The sequence below is a fragment of the Balaenoptera borealis genome, assembly GCF_965194805.1.
Source record: "Balaenoptera borealis genome assembly, chromosome: 2".
Lineage (NCBI taxonomy): Eukaryota > Metazoa > Chordata > Mammalia > Artiodactyla > Balaenopteridae > Balaenoptera > Balaenoptera borealis.
This window is the reverse complement of record NC_138867.1, coordinates 117,446,504-117,458,453: the sequence shown is the minus strand read 5'-3', so window position 1 is coordinate 117,458,453 and position 11,950 is coordinate 117,446,504. Positions and strand designations below refer to the sequence as shown.

The 11,950-nt window shown below is 41.7% G+C and overlaps 1 long non-coding RNA gene across 3 annotated transcripts in view; it reads right to left on the bottom strand.

Moving 5' to 3' along the window:
• Window positions 1-11,950, bottom strand: part of LOC309624236 — a 135,356-nt gene that overhangs the window by 95,015 nt on the left and 28,391 nt on the right. For all 3 annotated transcript variants that reach the window (XR_014241820.1, XR_014241821.1, XR_014241822.1), the window contains exon 3: window positions 6,843-6,947. This is a non-coding gene — a long non-coding RNA (uncharacterized lncRNA). The remainder of the gene's footprint in view (window positions 1-6,842; window positions 6,948-11,950) is intronic.

The following is an 11,950-nucleotide window of genomic DNA, read 5'->3' as shown; positions in this document are numbered from 1 at the left end:
AAGTGTGTGCGTGCGTATATGGAGGGGAGTACAGATCTCTGAAGAACCCACAAAAGTGCCCCAGGAGAAAGCTAAATTTAAACATTGGCCATTTCTGGAGAACACAAAGCCAGCTTCAACAACATGAGACAAGTACAATACTTCCTGCTCTCTCATACTTCCTTGCTCTAATCCTGGAAGGGTCAGAAACTTCAGAAAAGAAAGAAGGACCACACCCCTCTTTTCACTCATAGCAAACCCAGGATGAAGGAGGACAAATAGCTTAAAGCTGAAAAACTTTGGAAACAGTGACAATACTTGGGCTGAACATATTAAGTACCTAACTGAGATCACATTTTATTACATAAAGCGACTAGAGGGCTTCCTAATGCCTGCAAGAAAAGCATTTGTCCAGGAATGGAGTTAGGACCATCACTACTGAGCAAGTTTAAAGGAACAGTGGGAGCCAAAAACAAAGTTCTTTTTTTTATGATTACACCCCATGAGTCCTGCTTATCATTGTTCTAGTTACAACTGTAAAAGTTAATCCTCAACCTTTATTTTAAAAAGTAATAAAAATACCACCAAAGGGGTCATAACAAGAGGAGCTGTTGTCAGAGCTAATGGTTCTCCTTGGCTTAATAGCACTCTAATGTCCTTGTGGAAAATGAGGCCTATGGATTTAAGCTCTGCCACTTCTCCCTGTTTTTCTTAATTTCCCAAAGCATCCTCTATTCTTTCCTCCTGTTACCCTGCAGTATTACTAGTTTTGAGCGAAGCTACTTTTAACAGTGTCCTAAAACCTCCTGTGCTGTTACATTCCTGCCCCATATCCTGCCTCTTGCACCTTGGGCATTCCCAGGGGTAACACGGGGAGTCATAAGTCACCACGACAGTTTCAGAGTCCCTTCCATGGTAACACTTACTGCCACATACACCCACGTACAAAGCACTATACAAAGAAAATTATATACATGGATTCTCTACCCTCCAGGAAAGTACAACTTAAGACAGCTAACATTAAACAGATAAGTACAAACGCATAAGTAGCAGAAAAGCAGCAGTAAACCAATACGTCAATGAACAGCAGGGGAAATGCATGATTGAAGTGGGAAGCAGAGTTGGCCAGTTGATGAACGTTTACTGAATGGCTACTAGGTGTCAGGCATTGGGCTACGTTCTGGCAATAAAAATGTGAACAGAACAGACACAGTCTCCGTGCACATGGAGCTTTCAAAATACTGGAGAAGATAAACACCAAACAAATTTTTACTAAAAGGTAGTTTAATGAATACAAGTGCACAAAACGCTGTTGAAGATAATATGCAGGACTGGTCTGGGCATTAGGAATCTAATCTAGTTTGGGGGTTAAAGAAGCTTGCCTACAGAAGTGACATTAAAATATGGGGGGACCCAGGACTTCCCTGGTGGCACAGTGGTTAAGAATCCACCTGCCAATGCAGGGGACACGGGTTCGAGCCCTGGTCTGGGAAGATCCCACATGCCGCGGAACAACTAAGCCCACGAGCCACAACTACTAAGCCCACGTGCCACAACTACTGAAGCCCGCGAGCCTAGAGCCCGTGCTCCACAACAAGAGAAGCCACCACAATGAGAAGCCCACGCACCACAACGAAGTGTAGCCCCTGCTTGCCACAACTGGAGAAAGCCCACGTGCAGCAACAAAGACCCAACTCAGCCAAAAATAAATAAATTTAAAAAAAAAGAAATGGGGGGACCTGAAGGCTAAGTAGGGTTAGACAAATGGCTGGTGGTGAGAAGAGGGACCTAGGGAGCAGAAAGGACATGTCGGAAGGCAGAAGCAACACAATGAAGGAACTGAGAGAAGGCCTGAATGGCTAGAATGAATCAATCAAGTGGAAAAGGGGCCGAGGTGAGGAGGTTGAAGGGATCAGCAGAAAGCTGGAGATTTTAAGTGTTGATTAAAAGCAATGCAAGTGAAAATTATAGGATCAAAGATTTGAAGTACTGGAAGGAATTTTAAGGTTATCCAGTCAAACCACTGGGATGATGCTGGAATCCCCTCTGCCTGTTCCCTATCACTAGATCAACATGCATGAAGGCCAGAAAGGACTTGGCATGGGGCGGGGGGGTTGTCCACAGGAAGCTGGTATAAGCAGCATGTGAAGTACTCTTGAAGCCCCAAGGGCTGAGGCAGGAAACTCTCCATTTCCCCACAGTATGAGCTGGAGCTGCCTCTCTGGTCAACCTGCCAATTTGTGTGAAGACGCCCTCACAGGATTGGCCAAGGAGAAGTGAATGGCGATCATTTGTGTTTATTAACCATAGCTTGGTGAGAGAAGAATTACTTTGAGCAGGTGTCAGGGAGGTTGGTTTGTTCAAGAGTGATTGGCTAGTTTGCATTCATGACAGAGAAACCTATTGTGAAGGGCAGCCTGTGGAAAAGCCAAAGGATGGCAAAGCCAGAGTGCCCACCACCCAGAGGAGCTCTGGACCACTTACTCTGATAGTGGAATTTGTTTGTCATTGTTAGGGCAAATGCTTCTTCTGGTGCTGGAGGCAAGCAAGGAGGCTATTCCTTGATGGTAGACAACAATGAAACACTCATTATTTTTATGGCGGTAATGAAACCTGGCCCCTTTTCCCCTTCATTTTCCTGCTTCTCACTATATGGCAGGGCTGGGTGTGCTTAGGTAGGATCCATGTGTCCATGTCATGATATTCATTAATCAGCATTTAGTGAGCACCCCATACTATGAAGAGCCCTGTGGTGGCTCAGGATACAAGAAAGTAGAGGTCTCGGTGCTTGAGAGGCTCACAAATCTAGATGAGAAAGGCAGAAACAGGCACCAGATGATAAACCATAGCCTCAGGTACCAAATGGATGTACGGAAGAGGACTAGGTTTATGGAGGACTAGATCACTGTGGAGTGGGCTAACCACCAAGCTTTCTGAAGAAGCTGGCACTTGTTCTGGGTGTCACATCAGTCGGGTGTGGTGAGGAGGTGGGACAGTGTGGGGTTAGAGGAACAGGGTTAGGCCAGGGGTCTCTGACAAAGGAGCAATGGGAAGTCGCATTTCAAAGGTGAAGAAAATCATGAAAAGCCCTAATGGTAGACTAAGGAGCTTGGAGCTTTGATTTTATTCTAGAGACAATGAGAAGTCCCTGAGGGTTTCTGGGCAAGAGTTTTAGAACAACTATTCTGATTGGAATGTACAAAATAATTTGAATGGAGAAGAGAGGGGAAAAAGTGGCAAGGAAGCCAGTTAGGAGATCAGCATACGACACGATTTAAAATTTTTCTTTTCTTTTTTTGCTGAAAGAACTGGATGACAGATATTTCCCTTAACCTTCCATGGAAATTTAAGATAAAGGAAATAAAATTTTGGTTGTAGTGATAGGGGTTTGGGATTTAAAAGACCATTAAGATTACTATAAAAGAGCAAGATAAACTAGCCTCAGAGCAGCATAATGCAGGGAAGTGCTCCAGGCAGACTAGAAAGAGATTCCCCTGGGTTGTAGATGAAGATGGGTTTGTAGGACCTACCACAGGGGGACCCAGGCCTTGCTCCTTGGCAGCACCTGAGGAGGGAACACAACCCTAGAGAAGACTGGCCCCATGATACAACTAGGAGACAGGACTCTAGGCTGCAGGATTCACAGCCTCACAGAAGGTTTCTGTGAGTCAAGGAGGAAGATCAGACACTCAGGCCCTGGACCTGAAGGGATGGTGCAAATAATGGGACAGCAGGTGTCTCAGCAATAACCAGCAACTCAAAGCCCCTTCCAATCTCATGGCAAAATATAAGATACTGGAAGCACAATTCAGGTCTGAAGATGAAATATAAATGAGGTTAAATTTCCCACCAGTCAGATGGGATGGGAGCATACAACTGGAGTTTACCTTTATTTAAGCTTATAAATAAATGTGATACTTCCCTTATACCTGAATTTATAAACTGAGAGTCATACCTGCTATAATTTCTACAGTTCAAGTGTGGAAAGATGTCACCTAGATCAGAATGACTGCAACGAGAAGACAAAGGCATACAAGTCCTAGAGATATTATGCAGGAAGAAGGAACAGAACTTACTCTGCCCAGAATCTACAGAAAATCCCAGGACACAGTGAGAACGCAGGAAATTTCTCCCTGCCTCTGTCGCTCTCTACCCTTAGGCATCTTTATAGGGGACTCAAGTAAACACTTTGTGAGTTAGTCTTAGCATTCACAAATTATGATGAAATATAACTTTAAAAAGCTTTGTTCTCTCCCAAGGCTTTATGTTAGTACTCCGGTGGAGAGGGTAATTTTTAAAAAAAGGGTGAGATTTTTCATTGAGTTTCCACTTGGTGTCAGATATGGTGGGTACTAGCAATACCTACATTAATAAAACTCTGTTCTTGTCCTTAGATGCTAAATGCTCACAGTCTAGTGGGAGGGATGAATATGCTGATTAACTCCCATGTGTGTGTCATAACAAGACTGTGAATAAATGTTCTAGAAGCACAGAGGATCAAGTGACAAGCTCCATCTCAGGAAGCCAGAGAAGGCTTTAGAGAGAAGGTGAGATTTAAGAGGGTTTTACTGGATAAGTAGGAGCTTGACATTTAGATAAGAAATAGAAGAGCATGTCAAATAGTGGGAAAGGTATATACAAGGCATGGAGGCATAAAGAAATAGTGAGTTTGCAGTGGGGGAGTGGGAGATTACGCTCAGTGAAAAAGATGTTCTGCCTGGAATTGGCCCCTACAATCTTTAACCAAGGCTACCCATATGATCAACACATTGACCTCAAAAGAACTTCTGAGATACACCAAAGAGAAGTCACATGTCAGCTGGCGTATGGCCCTGTGCTGGAGACTACACAAAGGGATACAGACACTTAACTACCCACTGAGAACCTAATAGCCTCAGGCAAAACTTCATTTTTCTCTGTTTTTCTCTTTGAAGACTTCTCACTGAAAATACTAGCATGTTTTCCTTCCTCAATAATATCCAACCTCATAGTCTTCTTCATCTATCAAATGAGCAACTTTCAGATAAAACACTTCAGTTTAAAACCCATCTTCCAGGAACCTGGATAAAGCCTGATGACTTAGAGGGGCACATCACACTGCTCAGCTTCAAGCTTTCTGTCCCAGGGGTCACTTCTCTGTAGGCCCTACTACTTCCCTCTCTTTAGCCCTGAAGACTCGGGCAGGGTGGAAGAGGGCTACGCCTGCCTACTATCCATTGTAACTCTGAAACAGGAGGGAAGGGGGCAGAGCACAACCTTTAAAAGAAAGACGTAGACATTGAGGATACGACAAACACTGGTTAGAACCGGTTAGGTCCAAGATGGCGAAGATTCGACTTCCAGTAGACCTTGGGCCTCATTATACACTCATTGTAATATATCAGCAAGCTAAATGACACACTCACAGGTGCCATGACAGTTCTGATGCCAACCATTAGAGGCCAAAAAGTGTGCAGTGGCCCAATTCCTGGAAATCTCTGCCTCTTCTCCAAAATAGTTGGAATAATCCTCCCACCCATTAGCCTATGAAATTATCCAGCCCATAAAAACTAACCAACCCATATTTCCGCGCCTCTCATCTTCTCTCTGTCTGTGGACTGTGTTTCTCCCAGGGCTGCTCTTGCCTTTTGAGGTGGACCGCATTCTGTCTATGAAATCTATATCTCTCTAAATAAATCCATTTCTTACCTATCACTTTGCCTCTCGCTGAATTCCTTCTATGCTGAGACAAAACGAACCTGAGCTTCATTAAGTCCTAAGACCAGCTGTGCAATCTTAATTAAAAGACAGTGGGTTCGAGTCCCAGTCCGTTGGTTCAACTCCCAATCTGGGTTTTGGCTGGGTTCGAGTCCCATCTTAGTTGTGCGGTTTCAACTTCATGTAAAATAATGGCACAAGAAGAAAATACCCCAAAAAACTTTAATAGAGTTTTCCCTTAATAATGTGCCTCAAGATTTATTGAGACATCTGAATCTCATTTTCAGCACATTAATGGTCTGGATTGCAAATGTACAAGTTATATATTTTGTGATGTATTTCTAATAGAATTCAGGGATCAGGGAAGAAAAGGTATTATTATTGATAGATTCTTTGAGGGTGAAGGGAGGGTCTTAGAAAACTGACTTCAACTTAAAAAAGAAAGATAATTTGGTTTTCCTCTTCAAATAAAAAGTGCATTTGATTTTGAAAAACAATCATCCCGACTCACATTTTTGTGTTTAACAACCACCTTGAAATTGGTCTGCCTCAGAGGACAGCATGATTCTGGGCTAACTTTAGCATGAATGATTTATGACACTCATGAACTTGGCAACTACATCAGTTTTTCTAAAGCTGGCACCCAACACCACCTGCATGTTAAGTGAAGATTGATGATTTTTAAAGCTTACCTCATTATGCAGAGGTACATGAATTGTCTTATATGTGCAGTCTATAACTCCCAAGACAGATAAGGAGGCAGCTATGTCACAAAATTTATGGCTCTTTCCCGCTAAAGCTGAAGTTTTGGAGAAAAACTAAAGTTATAACTGGCCCTTTGGAGAAAAATAGCTTTAGCTAACCATTACACCCCCAAATGATGAACCAGCTATAGCCTACCGCTATATCTTACAGGAACAAAGAGGCTAATGGTGAAAGTCACTTTAATCACAGCAATGAACTATGTCTACGTTTTGAACACTGCAGTAATAGACAGAACCTAAGTGACTCTTTGGAAATATCAAGTACTCTGTCAGTTTAATTTATTCTCCAGTTTGGTGTCTGAGACCTCTTGCTGATCAAGTGGCCCAGTCAGACCCACAGACATGGACTTCAGAGAAGAGAATTCAATATCCTGGTGTGCCCAGTGGCAGAGAATTCAATACCTGTGTGCTCCCTCAAAGTGAAGAAAAGCAAATGCTGGTTTAGGTTCTGAAATGAAGCTTGTTTTCTGAGATTCTTTAGAAATGCAGCAAATCTCTCCACATAACCTGCAAAATAGTAGAAGCAAAGAGGATTAAGTGGAATAAACTTATGAATCTCAAGAAAGAATAAGATTATATAGACCGCCATTAAAAATGACAAGTATATGAGACCAGGTTGACAAGTATATATTTTTAGAAAAGATAACTCTAAGCATTAAAAAGCAGAACACAAAAATGGCAAGCACACATGCTGACTGGAAAAACGCAAAGTGACAGAAAAAATGGTGTTTCCAGCCTAGAGATTTTCAATAATATAAAGCTAAGTGAAAAACAATGAAATTCTAAATAATTTATTTTCAAATATCCCTATCAATCAGGAAATAGACACATATGCACGGCTGCTAACGGCCCTGAATCCAAGAAGCACCCGTCCCTCTCTCCTCTGCAGAGCTCAAAACAGTGGCCCACTCTCCATGGCCTTTGAGAGTATAGAACACCAGCACTCAAATACCTAAGGTAACATAAGAAAGCTGAAGACACAAAAAGTCTCCAAGTAAGGGTAGGAAAATTATTTGGAAAAAAAGATTGTAGGGAACCCACTTCCAACTTAAATGACTTATTATAAGTCACTTGATTTCTGAAATGTGCCTGGGATTTGTCCAGTTCTGACTCTGGGCTCTGATAATGCCTTCGGTCTGCTTGTCCCAATGTGGTTGCTCTAACTCACGGAAATGATGCTCCACTCACAAAATAGTGCCCTAGGGAGAGAGAGCAATATCAAAGAACTACAAATTATGCATCAGGAAAAGTGAAGCCTCTTTAATCCTGAGAGCAACCTCCCCAGCTTAGGCCAGGGAGCTGTGCTATAAATGGAATGATAGAGAAGTGGGCAAGCACCATACACACACACACAAACACACACATCCTGGCACAACAGCCCAGAATAAACCAGACTTCCTTCTGGGAAGTCATGGAAAGCTGCAGAGGGCACTCGCAGGGTAGCCTCATCCACAGCCTCCGTGGAGTCACATTTACACTTTGACAGGCTTAGAAACAGTTCATTAGTCTACGGTGAAAGACAAGTGTTCATGAGACCCACGGCAGCTATCATGCTCACAGATTCTCCCTTTCCCCTGAAGAAGGGGGTCACAGGGCTCCTTCTAGGTGAACCAGCTTTCTTTACATCATGCCACACACACAGTCACCACTCCCACCCCTACCCCAACCGCTAGTTCAATAAAACAAAGAATTGGCACCTAAACCAAAGGCCTATGAGCTGACCCAGTGACCCCTGAAACAATATGCTACTTTTCTGTGCCTTTACTCTGCCCAATAAAGTCACTCCATAACGATGGTGTACTTCAAGCCACACAGAAAGGTAGCAAGGGTAGTGCAAGCAGCCCTGGGGATACATTAGAGTACAGGAAGAAAGTATTCAAATGTATTTATATTTATTTTTTCCATTTTTATATATGTTTAATAATAGTACTGCATATATAGCTTCTAAATACATAAATATACACATAATGGAAGTGTGTGCTCAATTTTTTTTTTTTTTTAATTTTTTGGCCACACCATACAGCATGCGGGATCTTAGTTCCTTTACCAGGGATTGAACCCGAGCCCCTGCAGTGGAAGTGTGGAGTCTTAACCACTGGACTTCCAGGGAAGTCCCTCAAATATTTTTCTAATAGGATGTGTAATGAAAAAATGTGGTGACCAGAAGACACCATGATACTTGGGGTGTTTCTAAGCAAGGTGTGGTCCTTAATCCCCACCCCTATCAGAATCTCCTGTGGAACTTGTTAAACATACACATTACTTGACCCACCTCAGACCTACAGGACCTAAATCTCTTGGGTTGGTATGCTTAAAGAGCTTCCCAGTAATTCTGATGCCTACTGAAATGTAGGAACTATTGCAATAGAAGAATTAGAGAAGCAGACAAAAAGAAGCTGAGCTGTGGAAAGGGCAGAGCCAGTGCAGAGGGGAACGTCAGAAGCCTGATAACAAGCCACTACAGCCAGGTCCTGCTGGGGCCTGACCAAGGAGGAGGAGCCACCTAACTTGTTCTGCCAGAACTCTGGTTCTATGGGTATTGAGACAATGCCTGTACTTCTTCCAACTAGCCTACAATTAAATCCTCATCACCTAAGGAAGCCTGGGTACCTCTTCTCCTGACAGCTGGGGAGCCGAGGTGGAGAACCTTAGAAACCTAAAGCCCCTCACATAGAGAGAGGATGTAATCCAGGAGATCTGAAAAGATAGCTGATATAATTTCACTAATTGTGTACCTTAAAGAGTAAGGTTGAGACAGGAGGAAGCGGGTATATGAGCCAGAGTTGTCTGTAAGCATTTGAAAAACTGTACTGATTGACCATTTAGTCTGAAATCATGTGGGTGATTTCTAAAAAGCATACCAAGTAAAACTGGAGGCTATAGAACAGAAGCTAACACTGTCTGTGTGACCTTGGGCAATTCACTGATTCTCTCAGTTCCTCATCTATTAAATAAAAGGTTAGATTTTAAGTGATATCTAAAGACCTTTCTGTGTTTCTGGAACCCAAGTTCAGGCTCAAGTCCTAGTTCAGGGTTGCTTTCGCTATAACATTCTGATCAAGAATAAATTAAAATTCTGGCCCTTTAAATGAAAGCATTCAGAAAAGGCTCCTGCATCCTTAAGAATTAATTATTAAATGGGTCTTCATAAAGAGCAAATCTCTGCTTTTGTCAGTCCTACACCCTCCCCAAATAGGGACCTCACACACAGATCCTTGGACCTATCCAATAGCCAACTGTTTTCCAAACCTGAATGAAAATCCGAGTGAGGTTAACTGACTGATTTTTACCCTGTGCAATGAGACTGCATTATCACTGGAATGTAAATGTCCAACCTAAACAAAGGGACATCTTATTTTGATTTACTGCTACCTTAGTTTTCTTTCAGGGTCATCCTCTATTTCTCTTTTCTCCTATCAGAAGGAAGGCAGGTTGGTGGGTTACCAGGCATTCCATATAAAATGAAACCTGCTAATTGTCACCAACCCCGGGTACAGAGACATCACCTGACATAATACTTCCTACACTTCACTGGGGCAAGCTCTGTTGAATCAGACTTGAGTGAAGTGACACTGTGTAATGTACTCCAATATAGTGTAGCTAATGCCCAAACGGAAAAGTGGGAACTGTCTCCTGAAATCTGCCGCAGGTACATAAAAAATTCCAAGGAGAATAAAAATGACAAATCCCTGCAGTATGCCACATTTTATTTCATGAAGATGGAAAGTGCCACAGCATGATATTCATCTTTGGGAAAACTGAATAAAACGTCATCTGAGTCACCAGTTTAAAGAGACTGCTTTAAAAATAAAAGCTTGATCTTATGTGTTCTATTACAGATTGAACTTTCTTTATAGATGTCTTGGAACCTAAACTACATAAAAATTCTTTTATAACTTTAATTCAATTGCCTAAAATAGCTGCTGTTAATAATGGATTAGGCCAGTGTTACAAAACTCATCTTCTGTATATGTGGAGATAAAAGATCAGACCCAGTTTTGTTATGAGGCAGCAGAGCCTAGTGGTTAGCAGTATAGGTTCTGGAGTCAGACAGTCTGGCTTCAAATCTGGCTTTACCATTCAATTGCCATGTGACCTATGTAACATACTTGACCACTTTAAGCCTCAGTTTCCACATCTGCAAAATGGGAATACTAATAGTATTATTCCCTTGAAACCATTGTTTTGATCATTCCATTAAATAATGTTAGAAAGCATTTAGGACAGTGGGGCACTTAAGTAAACACTTGACAACTATTAGTGATTACTATCTAATGACATTTCCTATTAATGACTGGGAGTTAAATACTTAAACATTGAAACTGGTTTCCTCTCTCCAAATACGCTAAAATAAAAATCATGCCAGTTAGAATATAATTTAAAATATAGTATGCACAGGTATTCGACAGCCACCTGTTCTGTCTGGTAAACATTTACCCACATGCAAATTATGTACCAGCTCCTTTCACTTTCCAGTATGACACTGAAATGACAACAGAGAAATGAAATACAGTGCTGTGTTGTATGATGAATAATTGCATCACCCGGCCGTGGATCTAACCGTCCACTCTTATTCATTTGCAGCCAGCTCTTTTTAGACTCATGCTTATTTCTTCAAGCCATCAGGCTGTAGGCTATATTAATTTGCAAAGCAACCCCAAAACCTGTCCTTCACACTGGCAAATACAACACATGCAGCCCCATTCTCAGGCTCCTGCTTTGAATAGTATCTAGAGCTACAACATCCCCCTTGTGGTCATGTTGAGTATTTGCCAGGCTCTTGGGGAAAGCACCAGGAACCTCAGTGATATGTGTACCCCCAGAATCATCATCTCTGACACCCTTTAGCTAACACCATTTGATTCCAGGATTCTTTTGATTAACACTGTGCAGTGTTTAAGTATATGCAACAAGAATGAAAAAAAGCAAATTCTTAGGAGAACCAGTAGGGAAAAGAGGGAAGTGAGAATGCAGTTATTCCAATTACTCCACTTGCCCTCCTCCCTCCTTATCATATGCAAGGTAGGGATGTGAAGTTTTCAATTTCTATTTTGCTTCCATGTTTAATATTATTTATTTGTCACTCCTCTCTATGTTTCTATGTTCTTTTTTTAAAAATAATTTTTATTGGAGTATAGTTGATTTACAATGTTGTGTTTAGTTTCTGGTGTACAGCAAAGTGAATCAGTTATACATATACATATATCCACTCTTTTTTAGGTTCTTTTCCCATATAGGTCATTACAGAGTATTGAGTAGAGTTCCCTGTGCTATACAGTAGGTCCTTATTAGTTATCTATTTTATATATAGTAGTGTGTATATCTCAATCCCAATCTCCCAATTTATCCCTCCCCCCCATGTTCTTTAGCATCAGTGTATTGTTTTAGCATACAAATCTCTTTAAAATAGGGGTCATTAGACTGTAACTTGGATGACCTCAGGAAAGTCTACCTCTGAGGGAATTAAGAAAACAAGAGAAATGAAAGTATGAAGTAGACAAGTAAAGATA